This window comes from Papaver somniferum, chromosome 7 (assembly GCF_003573695.1).
Source record: "Papaver somniferum cultivar HN1 chromosome 7, ASM357369v1, whole genome shotgun sequence".
Classification (NCBI taxonomy): domain Eukaryota; kingdom Viridiplantae; phylum Streptophyta; class Magnoliopsida; order Ranunculales; family Papaveraceae; genus Papaver; species Papaver somniferum.
In genome coordinates this window covers 134,747,810-134,759,567 of record NC_039364.1, presented here as the reverse complement: position 1 = coordinate 134,759,567, position 11,758 = coordinate 134,747,810, and the positions used below count along the sequence as shown (strand labels likewise).

General features: G+C 35.2%; 1 long non-coding RNA gene across 1 annotated transcript; it reads left to right on the top strand.

The window, feature by feature from the left end:
- Positions 1-8,803: 8,803 nt before the first annotated feature.
- LOC113298494 lies at positions 8,804-10,038 on the top strand. The gene is made up of 2 exons (XR_003334202.1): positions 8,804-9,178; positions 9,278-10,038. It is a non-coding gene; the product is annotated as an uncharacterized LOC113298494 (long non-coding RNA).
- Positions 10,039-11,758: the final 1,720 nt, after the last annotated feature.

Sequence of the window (11,758 nt, the reverse complement as noted above, 5' to 3'; positions counted from 1 at the left end):
GTTTTAATTCCATTTTGTTGGTCTTTGGTTTGTTCTTAGTTTGATTTTGTGTATTAATCATCAATACGTATATGATGTACTGGTGGTTTTTGATGAAAATAGTCCAGATCTAGTTATAAAATCATGTTTTACGTTCGTTTCATTTGTAGATCTGGTATTTTAGTTTCATTTTGGTGGCTTTTGGTTTGGTTTCAGTTTGGTTTTGTGTATTAACCATCAGTACGTATATGACATACCGATTTTTCTGTGTTTACAATGCTTCTATATGTTTGGTTTCAGCTTTTGATTGTGTATTAAACATCAGTACGTATATGACGTATTGTTTTTATGAATCTTGATCGTAATTATTCGATTTTTTGGTTAGATTACGATGGTTTTAACTTATTTGAACTCTCAATTTGATTTTCTTGTTATTTCCGTTCTTTATTTTCTCAAAATCATACTTATTTGTTGTTTCAGGGGTATTATCCATCAATACATATGTTGAATACTAATACAAAATACTTTTGATTCTATTTTATTCTTAGTTTTATCACTTGTTGTTTGATCCATAAGTACATATCTTCGATACTCAAATAAGATTATCTTGATTCTGTTTTTTTGATAGATTCATTGCATGTAGTTGTTTTTTAGTTCATGAATCAGCAGTACATATGTGGCATACTTATACAAAGTGCTTTTGTTTATGTTTTATTCTTAGTTTTATCACTTGTTGTTGTTTCATCCACAAGTACATATATGCGATACTGAAATAAGACTATCTCGATTCTGTTATTTTTTTTTGCCATGGAGTTGTTTTATATAGTGAATTAACAGTACATATATTAAATACTGAAAAACTGCTTTTTGAATCTGTTTTATACATAGATTTTAGTCAGTTAATTCTTATGATTTTGGCAATGCATATATGGAATACCGAAATAAAATTGAACCGTCGTTAGGTAATATTAATTTTGATGTTTGTCATATTACTTGTACTGTTCATTTTTATCTATTATTCATATATGGATTGTTGTTGTGTTTCAATTGTTACATTTTGGTCACATTTACAGGTTCAATATGTCTACTGTTAAGAAGAGTGTTGGCGCTTTGGGGGGACGTGGTCCAATGGGAGTGGAGCACTAGAGAGATCCTGTTTTTTGTAGTATATGAATTTTTACATATATGTAGTGAAAAATTTCATTTTAACCCGTTTCTTTTAAGTACATCATATATGTACTGCTGAATTATATTGTAAAAAACAACTAAAGTAAGTGATGAACTTACGCAAATAATGAAATTTAACCTGCAAGCAGTATAGCAGATATGTACCCAAATTATGTAAGCAGTGTAGTAGATATGTACTCAAATTATGTAAGCAGTGTAGCAGATATGTACTCGAATTTGTAAACAGTGTAGCAGATATGTACTCAACATAATGAGCATGTAGACACACATGTTTGGTAGTCGAGGGTATTATGGTCATTTCCATGTTTTAATTAATTTCGGACCTTCGGATAAAAGAAAATTCTGGTAGGATCCTAGTATAAATAACTATATGGGCTTAGGACCAAATAGCAAATTTTCCTTCTTTTAATTTCAAACATAAAATAAGTAATGTCATGTCTCGTTTCGACTTCTAGCAGAGCTTATAGAAAATATGTGAAACAAATTTTAAATTAAGATTTGGCTATTTGAGTCCCGTAATTAGAGATTTGACATGTGTATTAATATACGTTGTTCATATGGTATAAACGTGTACAGAACTATTAAGGTGAATTCACATGGAATTTCTACGAACATCTTTGGTGAAAAAAATATATGATAGAACGCACAAACATTTTCATGTGTGTTAAGGTGCAAGCTGGTAGTTTAAGTGGGGCTGTCAACGGATGAATATCCATCGGATATTAGGAATCCTTATCCGATAGATTAAGCGCTATCGGATATTCGATAATATCCTATAAGATGCAAAAATCATAATATTGATTCTGATAGGCTAAGCTATCGGACATCGGATATTTGTCCGATAATATTCGGTTTCTAATACGAAAAGGTTAAAAAACCTATAAAACATATTCATACTGGAAATTTAAGTTTAATTTCTCAAACATATTATCTAAATTGTCTTCAAACACGCATTCAAACACATAAACATTCTTAAAAACATTACTCTTAGATAGTTAAGTCTCTAACTCTCATACACACATGAAAAGAAACAGAAAAACAAATGTTGAAGAAAGTAAGAAACACAAAGTTTATCGGATATCGGATATTAACAAACGGATGTAACCTAATCCGATTATGATATGTTAAGGAAGAAATATCCTATAAAAAATCGAATTCGATATCCGATATTCGATAAAACGGATAAATTCTATAAAATCTCGGATACTCGGAAACGGATTCCGGATATTGGACAGATACTGACAGTCCTAAGTTTGAGTATATTACATTAATTTAATGGGATTACTGGCATTAGGTTCCCTTAAATAAATTAATCCCTGTATGTCTTACAAAATACGAGTTAAAGGCTATTGTACAACATGGACTTTTGCAGGATGTCCACAATTAGGGATTTTAACGGGTGTCCCATAATTTGCGGGTACCGGTATGCGAAAATGTAGATTTGGTTAAAAATGAGAATGAAGTAAGCGAGGTTTGTCTGAACATCATATTGCACCGTGTTTCAAAGTGGCCAAATATTGTGCCAAAGTATGTTGGGAAATTAGACACAGTAAAGGATTTCAATTGGGTGGCATTTCTTATTGTATATTTTAAGGTTTTTCCTTTAGTATTTGACTTGTGGTGGAGCCATTTTATAGTGAATCAGAAATGTGGTAGTTGATCCTTGTCCACAAATTGTTAAGCATTATTATTAGGACTTAAATCGGATGCTTATTCTGAAGTGCGCATCATGTAGACATTTAGCTCTATCCCATAGGGTCGAGCTAGTAATTCACCCTTTAATTTACTTTTGTTGTGTCTAAATGCTAAAATACTAAAATGTATATGTGTATGCTTAGACATATGTACGCTTACCCATACAGTTATAAATATCACCTGTGATGTACCTTCAAGATATGCCTGTGATAATATGCTTTTCTAATGGCGGGATAAGATCGGAATCAGTTTGGTAAATTTTGTATTTAAATTAACTTTATCTGATAAACATTGTTGCGATAGGTTAGAGATGGTTGCTGTTACAAAAAAAAACGGTTCATAATATCTGAATGAAAGATGACGAACTACGGTAGTGCGCGATATTTTTGAGCAACAGAAAGGATACATAGGCATCTGCTTTGCGGTTCAACACAACACTACAAGATTATTCCTATCATTTGAAAGTGTTGGTTGTCGCTTGCAGTTCATACCATTTATTCAGAGATGATTGCAAGCCTAGCGGATTATATAATGTTTTTAGAGGTAGTTGTAGCACTAGATATTCATACTACCTAGTGAGAGATGATTATTACCATCCAAGGTAAATCATACCATCTGATAATTGTACAACCTGTGAGGCAAGAGATGGTTATTACTGTTTGAGGCAATTCATATCATCTGTCTCGGCTCGTGAGTTAAGCAATGGTTTTTATCACACATGGTAACTCATATCATATGAGAGGAGATGGTTGTTGTCTTTTTAAGGCAATTCATACCATCTAACGAGAGATGGTTACTGAAAAAGCGGGGGTCTAACAACACCACCCAATATTTCGCTTAGCAATCTGTATGGACAAAGTCGAATATACTTTTAAGAGAATCAACAAGACTCAATCAACCTTAAAAGTATATCAACGAGTTTATATCTCCCTGTTGATTTGATTTACTCAAGCAATCAAATACAAGGAATAACTTGGATGGTACCAAAGACCAATATCCAAGGATCAATCAATGACAATCAACAACCAAAGGTTGGATTACTCTAATTGATGATCTAACGCACAACCTGTATTATTTCAATTATAAAGATAAAACAATATAATGCGGAAATTGAAATAACACAGACACTAGAAATTTTGTTAATGAGGAAACCGCAAATGCAGAAAAACCCCGGGACCTAGTCCAGATTGAACACACACTGTATTAAGCCGCTACATACACTAGCCTACTCCAAGCTAACTTCGGACTGGACTGTAGTTGAACCCCAATCAATCTCCCACTGATCCAAGGTACAGTTATGCTCCTACGCCTCTGATCCTAGCAGATACTGCGCACTTGATTCCCTTAGCTGATCTCACCCACAACTAAGAGTTGCTACGACCCAAAATCACAGGCTTTGACAATAAACAAATATGTCTCACACAGATAAGTCTATCAAAGGATCAATCTGTTTCCAACAGATAAACCCTAAAGGTTTTGTTTCGTCTTTTGATAATAATCAAGGTGAACATGAGTCAATTGATAATCCGGTCTTATATTCCCGAAGAACAGCCCAGAGTTATCAATCACCTCAGAACAATCTTAATCGTATGGTAGCGAAACAAGATGTTGCGGAATCACAAACAATGAGACGAAGATGTTTGTGATTACTTTTTATATCTTGCCTATCGGAGATATCAATCTCAAGCCAATCAATCTGATTGTACTCGTACGATAGAAGACGCAAGATCAAATCACACAACTACGATAAAAGTAGTATCGGTCTAGCTTCACAATCCCAATGAATTCTTTAAGTCGTTAACCCGGTTTGAGAAAATAAAACCAGAGGTTAAAGGAGAATCGACTCTAGCACGCAAACTAGTATCACACGTAAGGTGTGGGGATTAGTTTTGCACAATATTAGATGTCTCCTTTATATAGTCTTTAAAATCAGGGTTTGCAATCAATATTAGCTTAGTAAAAAAGAATTCAATATTCACCGTTAGATGAAAAACTGATTTAGATTCAAGCTAATATTTATCAACCGTTAGATCGAAAACTTAGCTGGTTACACACACTTGACAATGCACGCTTCTAGGTTTGTTAACCGTACCCAAACGTATGCACTTGTTGGTTCAACAATAGTTAACCAAAAGGTTAGCCATATGAGCATTTCATATCAACCATGTTCTTCTTCACCATAACTAGTTCAAATGACTCAAATGAACTAGTTAGAGATTTGTTCAATTGCAAGGAAATCTTATGTACTACACAAGACACAATTGAAGAAAAGATGATTTGATTCACTCGAATCGGTTCATGAACTTTTATAGCCACGGTTTGCAAACTGCATTCCTTAGTCTTTTTAAGTTTAAGTTCAGAAATCATCTTCATATATATAACCTTCTCAAGTTTGCAGACTAGTTTCGCGGACTTAAGTTACCGGGCAGAGTTTACAAACTCCAGCAGAAATTCTCGGGTATGAGAACTTCCCGGTTCGCGGACTGGGTTCGCGGACTGATTTTGTGGACATAGTTTCACGCAAGTAGTTTGTCAACTCCAGCAGAAATTCTCGGGTTTGAGAACTTCGGCAGTTCGCGGACTGAGTTCGCGGACTTGGCTCACGCCATTCTTCCGGTTCTCTTGATCAACAAAGTTGGCAAACTTTGGTTCAAGGAATATGACTTATACATAAATGTGTTTCCACAACAATGCTTATGTCCACCATTGGCTATGCAATCTTATCTCTCATTTCAATCATTGAAACATTCTTAGAGGACGTTATATAGTTGTTACACCATTTCTCGTCAAAGAAATTTTCAAGATGATTGAAACATATCATGACTTTCGTCACATGGTAAAGATAAACTTGACCGAAGCGAAAAGCTTACCAACACATATTTCGAGATATAGATAAGCGAGGTATACTCGGATCGAAATACCAAATGTGTATAATCCAAGTCTATATATATAGCATACGACTTCTTGTCTCAAAAAGTAGGAGATAGAGTAGATAGACTTTTGAGTGATAGATAAGTTCAAGTCTTCACATACCTTTTTGTCGAGAAGTTCCACCGGTTCCTTGAGTAGTTCTTCTACTTGTATGATGAATCGCCATGAAGTCCTTGAGCTCAACTACACTTTCTATCCTAGTCCGAGACTTAGATAAAATAGACTAGAAATCAAGACTTATAGTTTTGATCACTAACATTGACAAACATGCTTGAGATAGCAACGCACGCGAGTTCGACCGAGCAACGCTCTAACATTTACTGCAAGAAAGTTCATACCATATACTAGGCCACAATTGGTACCCCATCATCGGTGGATGAACCTTCACGATGATGAGATTGTTGAGCCTAAGTGGCAACCCTTATTGGGCCTAAGTGGCAACCTTTGTCAGGCCCACTGGGGCACGCCACCTCCTCGGCGGCTACCCGTAAGACTATCGACACTGACTGATGGTGGTTGGTATCCAGAAATACCCTGACATTGGCACTGGCCATCCCTCACCTTTTTGACACAGTGTGTGTTGTCAGGCCTATTAGGGCACCCCACTACCTCAGTGGTTACACGGAAGACCATTGGCACTGGCTGATGGTGGTTGGTATCCAGAAGTATCCCGAAAATTCCGACATTTAAATGACCCTTGAACGATGTTCCTGTTCAGCAGAATCTCAGTATTTGAACTTGACATGGTGTGTTTTGTCAGGCCTACTAGGGCACCCCACTACCTCAGTGGTTACCTTGGTGTTCGCTTGGAGATGATTGTCACTTTCACAAGGTGACTCATATCATTTGGTCGGTTAGCAATGATATCTAAAACTATACCGCAGTTTGACGTATTCGATGACCCTAGAAATGAAATAGTTAGCATGTTCATGAAGTAGTTTGGCATAAATCGATGAACATTTTCTTGGTAAAAATCGAATTGGTCCGAAAAATTTGAAAGTCTAATTTCTCGAATAGCGTACCAGAGAGTCGGAGCTTACCAAGCGGATCATAACCCAACCCATTGGAAGAAAAAAAATTCCTGGTCAGCTACAGCTACATTCCTTACCGAAGTTATTCATAGTAGGCTAGAGTCTGTAGCGGCTTAATACAATGTGGTGTTCAAGTCTGAACTAGGTTCCAGGATTTTTCTGCATTTGTGATTTCCTCGATAACAAATTATTTGGTGTCTGTGTTATTTCTTTTTCGTATTATATTTTTATTTATATAATTGAAATAACACAGGTTGTGCGTTATATCAATCATAGTTGATAAATCTTTCCTTGTTTCTTGGATAAGACTTGATCGAACTTGGATATTGATTTTTGTGATCGTCCAAGTACTTTCACATTATAATCTGGTTTACAGACTCGTTTCTGTTTAACGAATGATTGTGTCGAGAAAGAGATAAAGCAATTTAACATTGTTCCTTGATTGAGTATCATTAAGTTGTTAATCTCGGAATATTATTAAGACTCGTCCATACAGGTTGTTGAACTAAAAAGTTGGGCATGGTTGTTGTATACCCGGTTTTTCAAGATGATCTCCCACAAGATTGTTCCCCAAGTTATTGCGATGTTTCTTTCGACACCAATACTGATAAATAAGTATTGGCATTGTGTAAACCGATGTCTCAGGCAGTTATCGAGGATCCAATACTGTTTCCGCCAGCGAGGAACCCGTATATATAAGGATGAAAGTTTGGTCGTTCCTGAAGCAATCAATTGCGCCAGAAGCAAATCCTTTACTAGTATTTGTATTAGGCGCGATGCTAGGAATGTCATTTCTTATTTGAATAAAGTTTCTAATCAAATTAGCTGGTTAAGTTATATCTTGAAAAATTATTGGATTTTATTGAATAATTTTAATTTTGCAAAGCTTAAGTGTTTAAATAGAAAATTTAATATGTATATAAACCTCTCTCCTTTTCCTTCTTCTTGTCGGACAAAATCATTACCAACAACTTTTATTCTGCTCAGTTCTAGTCCGTTTTTGGATAGATCTGACTATGTTTCTTCACTTTTTTTTTTTGCTTTCTGGTTTTGCTAGTTACTTTAATTTAGTGGTTATCATGTTTTTTACTTATTTATACCATTATGGTGGTTTTATCTTCTCTTTGAAGGTTTATCTACGCTTTAATGGCGTTTTTTTAGTTTGGGTTTTAAGATCAATAGAGATGTTATTCAATGACGAAACCTTCATCTTTGTTGTCTTATGCGACGAGAACTTCATCGTTAATTTATCCGGCGTCAGAATCTCCATCGATGATTTATTTGACGACAAAATCTTCATCCATATTACAAGAGCTTTGAGCAAATCGCTCTTATTTTGGGAGCACATCTTTCTAAAGAAGAAAAACAAACAAAATGATTGGGATATAATTTCGAGAAGAAGCATTTTTATTCCGATTTAATGGGATTTTATGCATACTTGTATTTTTCTTACTCCAGTACTCCTTCTCCTTCTCTTATCAAATTTTTCATACTCGGTATTGTACTTCTACGATATGATTTTGTTTTTTTCACCTTAATTTCCATCCAAACTCCGTATTACCATTAATGAAAAAGTTCAGTGATTATTCTATTCTAATGACATGGTAGGAGAATGATTCTGCCTTTTATAATAATATCCCTTATTTATTGATCAAAGAAAAATGACATGGTAGGAGAATGGGATGGGGACTAGTCCACCATCTGCCCTTTAAAAATCAATTAATCTAGTAAGAGTCCGTTTAATTTATTAAGAGATTTTTAATAAAGTGTCCATGTGGGGAAATGCATTTAAGAAAATGCCACGTTTTTTTCATAATTAATTTAATGCCCATGCCGTTTATAATTCTGTCATGTCTAACGTGTTGGTATTTGCTCATTGACTTAGTCAATTTTTAATGCTGAAATTACATTACTAGCCTTCTAGCTTCTTAAGAGACATGATCGCCTCTTCCCTATCTTTAACACTCGTTGTTTCTTCTTCCTTCTTCTTTCTCTGTCTATTTTTATTCTCTCCAAATCCTTCTAAATCTTTACTGTCAATCTTCCTTTTCTGCTGAACGTATGTAATTACTATCGCCCATTGTAACAATTCTGGGAGAACGAGAAGAAGAATGGGGTTTGTGGTTGAAGAACAAAACTTAGGGTTTCTGAAAAGAGATTGATTGCTAACAAATTTTTTCATGCAGAGACTTTATAATTGCTGTGTAACAAAAGTGATGAATTAAAGAGACGAATTTGGTGGTTGGTTTTAACTAATATTTTTGTTGTTGTTTCAATTTGAGTTTGAAACTGGTGATTGCTATTAAGGTTCTTAAACAATCTCGTAATTAGAAGAAATTGATCAATTAATTGAGGTGGGTTTTTGTTAAATTATCTTATGCATGTTTCTTTGAAGTTGAATTGATCAATTAGGTTTAGGATTATTAATTTTAGTATTTTTTTTTCTAAATTAGGGTTTTTACTTTGAACTATTTCCCTTGATTAATATCGAGTAGAATTGAAGAGGAAGTGAGTCTATTGAGTTACTGAAATTTGGGTTTCCGAGTATGGAATAAATTAGTGTTCGAAATTGAAATTGAGATCTGAAGAAGATGGGTTTTGGTGATTGACTGTTTCTGCAGTTGATAAGAAGGGAGATACAAGTGATGACGTTAGGAGATAGGTACCTCGTGAAGCTGTAAAGGGAATTAGAAGATTGAAGCTGAGAATAAAAGGGAATTGGAAGAGAATGTATGGATATTGATATGTGAGAAAGGTTATTACAGAGAAATTAGAAGGAAAATTGGGGTCCGTGTGCTCGATTTTGGGAATGAATTTGATGCTGACTAGACGTGAAGATGGGGGGTTGCAATTGATTGAAGCTGGGGTTCGATGAGGTACTAAACAAATTCAAGTTTGATATAAACTCTGTTGAAATGGTTAGCTTGTTAGGGTTTAAGAAAAAAGCTGAGTATTGAGATGAGCCAGACACAGACGTGATTTGTTGTTGCTGAAGTTTGGAGCAGACAAAAATGATATAGGTTATAGCCGTGAAAAATGGTGGCAGCTGGTATTTGTAATGAATTAAGTTTATCTTTAGCAGGATGCATTGAAGCTGTTCGTAAAAATGAATGGAGTAATACTCATTCAGCCTTCGAACTTACCTTTTCATTTGAGTGCAATTTATATGTGTTTGAGATAATTAATGGGATTAGGTCATAATTTGATGTTCTCATATGTAACACAGTTTCTTTGAACAGTGGGCTGGCTACTAGATTTAACTCGTATGCTTATATGGTGAACTGAAAATGCACGTACAGTATTTGCTTGAATGCTTGAAAGATAAAGAAGAAGAGCAGTGAGTTATCTCGATTTAACTCGGTCATAGTCAGATAATTGGGGGCTTTTTATGTCTTTTTACATGGTAGAATAAGTGCCACCTAGGCATTAAACGTAGTTACCCGTTTTTTTCAAAAAAACGCGATGGAAAAGGTCAATTCGTGGGTATTAAATTTATAATGAAAAAAACGTGGCATTTTCTTAAATACATTTCCCTACATGGGCACTTTATTACAAATCCCATTTATTAATCAAGTCCCGCATGCTTCCCGTCAAAAATGAAAATCCTACACGCTTCTGTCGTGTCCACCAGTCGTTTTTTTCACTTCTTTGTTCCTATCTCTCTCAACTCTCCTCACCTGCCTCATTTTTAGGGCTGCGCAACGGGTAGGGTGGGTAGGATATGGCCTATACCCGTCACCCTACCCGTTTATTGACGGTTAAGAAAATTTTTACCCGCCACCCTATCCGCCATTAAACGGGTAAGATCCTATCCAACCCATTCTCTGGCGGGTCGGGTAGGGTAGGGTGGCGGGTATAACCGTTTTTCCCCCTTCTCCATGATTTTCTGAAGTCTGAATTTCAGACTCTGAACAAGAAAAGGGACCGTGCATGTTGTGCTAGTATACCAACGATGAATTTAGAAACAAAAGCATAACCATAAAAAATGTACAAACAAAAGTATTCTCAAGAAAAGAGTTGTATTCTTTTTGAAATAGACGATGAATCCCAGCCCAATTCCATGTTCTTCACGTGACCTTGTTCTTCATATAACAGTATCATCACCAAAAGCTCTTCATATTGACCTTCTTCTTCAATCATCATCTACGATGATGGAATAAGTACTAAGATCACCAAATAAATCTGCATACAAGTTATCTCTTGTTAGATTCAGTCATAATAGTGAATGATTTGATGCAAAGTTCAGTCAGAATACCAACATCAAGTAATATCACAACAAGTTCTGTATCTGTTAATGTTTGAAAGACAAAATAAGAGGCTAGGAAATTGCTAAATTCTATGAGTTCGAGATAGTAACTATACTTCAAAAAAAGTACAGAAAAATAAGAAGAAGAAACTGCTCCTTTGATAGGTTTAGAACTAACATGCAACTCAGAGCACTGTATTCAGAAAAGGCAGTATATTTCAGAAAAGGCAGAAACCCAGACATGAAATAATGTTATCCTAAATCTACAAGTGCTGAATAAGCAGGACATTATCTTATAACCTTAACATATTATGGCCAAACAAAACCATGTGCAAGCATACACAGGAATAATGACAGAGACCTAACTCTAATCATGTTCAAGTACCCGTCATCCTTTGCATATTTTTTGTTTTCTGAGTTCACATCTCTTTGCATATATCACCACTACATCAATAAAAAGACACCAAAGCTATATCTGCAACTTCACGGTTTCCTAATGAGATACATGCCAGGTAGTTCTACAACACCTAATACAATGCAATGCATTTATATGCTTGAATCATCCTTTACAGTCATCAAAAGATCTGATTTAGGCATTGCAAACTGTAAAGCAATTCTGACTTCAAGCTACATGGCACTTGATTACAACAACATGATAAAATAGAAATCCTTGCACCGAAGGAGAACC